This window comes from Limulus polyphemus, unplaced genomic scaffold (genome assembly GCF_000517525.1).
Source record: "Limulus polyphemus unplaced genomic scaffold, Limulus_polyphemus-2.1.2 Scaffold3279, whole genome shotgun sequence".
In the NCBI taxonomy this organism is placed as follows: Eukaryota; Metazoa; Arthropoda; class Merostomata; order Xiphosura; family Limulidae; genus Limulus; species Limulus polyphemus.
Genome location: NW_013668889.1, coordinates 11,746 through 14,587, shown reverse-complemented (window position 1 = coordinate 14,587; position 2,842 = coordinate 11,746). Strand labels below are relative to the sequence as shown.

General features: G+C 36.2%; 1 protein-coding gene across 1 annotated transcript in view; it reads right to left on the bottom strand.

Moving 5' to 3' along the window:
• Positions 1–1,563, bottom strand: part of LOC106469059 (GDP-D-glucose phosphorylase 1-like) — an 82,326-nt gene extending 80,763 nt beyond the window's left edge. Inside the window, exon 1 of the mRNA XM_013929512.2 lies at positions 1,240–1,563. The gene's annotated coding sequence lies outside the window, so the exon portion shown is untranslated. The remainder of the gene's footprint in view (positions 1–1,239) is intronic.
• Between the last annotated feature and the right edge of the window lie 1,279 nt (positions 1,564–2,842).

Genomic DNA, 2,842 nt, shown 5'->3' with positions numbered 1-2,842 from the left:
ACACTAACTTTTAACAAAAGTTTTATTTTCATGAAAGCATAACTAAGTTTAAATTAGATTTTACTTTAGTTTCCATACTTCTGTAATTCTACTACAGTACTAGCAATTACTTTGCCTAATGTAATGTCACTTCCCAACATATCAGTGTTTACAACTGCCCAACCTGAAGGACAGACCTCCTCCATCTTCAGCAGAGGAGGGGTAACATATGTGTCTGTCCCTCACTTTAAAGACATCCTAAATGTATACATATTCCACAATCTCTGTTGGATTAGAGTGTAATGAATCCCCCCCCCCCAATTTCAGAAATTAAACCAGTCAGAAACTGCAAATGAGACCTGCTCAATATTGCTTTTGTCAAGTTCTGATTGCATTCTTGTCCCCTGATAGTTTCTCTGGTTTTTTTCCCAAATCACATCCTTTTTGCAGCTTAGTACAATGTTTTGGCCAACACTCATCACTTAGGGCAGGGGTTCCCAACTATGGGTGTTAGCACCCCTGGGGTGCAAAATGAGGGTCCAGGAGGTGCACAGAAGAGGCCTATACAAAGATCCATTTTCCCTTAAATGTCACCAAGAGGAAATGTCAAATGCACACTTTTTAGGGGAGGGGTGTCAGGGCGACAAAAGGTTGGGAACCACTGATTTAGGGTGTCCAATGTTTTGTAGAGTACTTCAATGTACCAGAAAACTAAAAGTACCCTTCAATGAAATGCACAGATAATGTACACTTTCCAAAGGAGGTTTCATTATTCTAAACCCAGAAGTCATGCATCTTAAAACAACATTATATAGAAACAGTGGAACAGACTCTGGTAAGTGTGTACGAATGTTTTTAAACAAACTGGTTAAACTTAAAAGTTAAATTTAAAACATTGATTTTACTTGTTTAAATATCAACGTGAAAAGAAAGAATAAAAAAAACACCATTGTTAAACTTAAAGTTTAAAATAAGTAAGTCGTAATTTTGTCACAACTAGTTTAAAATAAAAAATAAATGCATGAAAAACGTTTGGACAATGGAGTACATTATATGCTAGGGTCTCGTTTTATTTTTCTCTTTAAAAAGCGAAAAAGTACTGATCTAGTTACTAGTAATAGTATTAGTAATTACTAAATAATGTTAACAGCCTAATTCTTACTGATTTATGTCACTGCATTGGAAAAAAAACATTATCGTCTAGAATCCACATTATTTGGAAAATATTTAAAAAGTAAACTTTTTTAAAAATAAAAATACCTTGAAACATTATTATTATTATTCGTACAACAGCTCGATTGTTTCAGTACTTAGTGAGTAATCAGTTCTCGACAACCTGCCTTTGTGTCTGGCTACCTGCCTCAAGATTATTACTTTTTTAACCACAACGCAGTTAGATTCAGTCTACTTGGCCCGAACAGACCCCAGTAACTCTCAGGAATCTATAATATTTATTCACACGTGGGGTTAAGGAAGATCGCTTAATCTTCAAACACCCTTGATGATTAATTATTTCTTTCTAATTAATTAATTTTACATGAAAATAACTGCCAGGACATACACACAACATGGACTGCACGTGAAACGAAAATTACGAATTTTGTCTTGGATACAAGAGCTACGTCACCTCTATGAACATGTGTCTGTCAGCAGTGGATACGGGAGTGTGGTTCTGGGGGTTCGAACCTCGCCCTTTTCGACGCGAAGTGTTCTCAGTATGCAAGATATTTTTGATTGTTTTTGGATTTTCTAAAATCTGAGTAAATAATCATTATTAAAATTTAAAAACAACTCATTATATAAATTTCATTACGTCATGTTCCCTTTGTGAGGAAATCCTACATTAAAGTATTGTTACGACAGCGAGGGTCACGTGACCCTAGTAACACGTCATATTTTCGAAGGTTCGTGAATGCTCGAGCGTTTACTAGATTTCGGTATTCTTGTACATATAAGACTGTCAAGACGTGACGGCAACAATGTGTTATAGAACTGCAGAGAGACGTATTGTTGAGTCGAGCACGTGAGACGTTCGTTGTGAATTATAGCATTTGATACAGCGCGACTGTGGAAATTAAGTGTATCGCAAAGTTGTATTCAGAAAGAATAAACCAGTTTTATTTAAGAAAGGACTTGTATCGCTAAAGTTTCTTCGGAAAGAATTTTTACGGAAAATTAACTAACGAACGGAGGCGTAACAATATATAGTAATTAGTAAAAGTCAGAAACATTATTCGTCAAGATAATAATAACGAGAGAAGACAAACATTAGAATAATCAGAGGTCGAAACTTTATGCTTTCTCCAGGAAATCAAGTTTTACTAGAGGAAATTAGCAAAATGGCTAGATATTCTGTACGTTATCGCTGATTTCCCACAAATTTGCGGGAAATCAGACCAAAATATCCCTCACCTATAAGGAGACTATCCAAACCATAACGACCCTATTTTTCGATTCTCTTATATGTTGTTAGAAAATTCATATCTTTTTTCTTCTGAAGAGATAAATATATGAAGTTTGGCAGAGCATCGAAACACACTATGTTTGGCAGAGCATTGAAACACACTATGTTTGGCAGAGCATGGAAACACACTATGTTTGGCAGAGCATTGAAACACACTATGTTTGGCAGAGCATGGAAACACACTATGTTTGGCAGAGCATTGAAACACACTATGTTTGGCAGAGCATTGAAACACACTATGTTTGGCAGAGCATGGAAACACACTATGTAGGTGCCCATCTTTAATTATCGGAGTCGCTTGTTTGTTTGTTATAGATTTCGCGCTAAGCTACACGAGGGCTAAGTGCGCTAGCCGTCCCTAATTTAGAAGTGTAAGGCTAAGGGAAGGCAGCTAGTCAT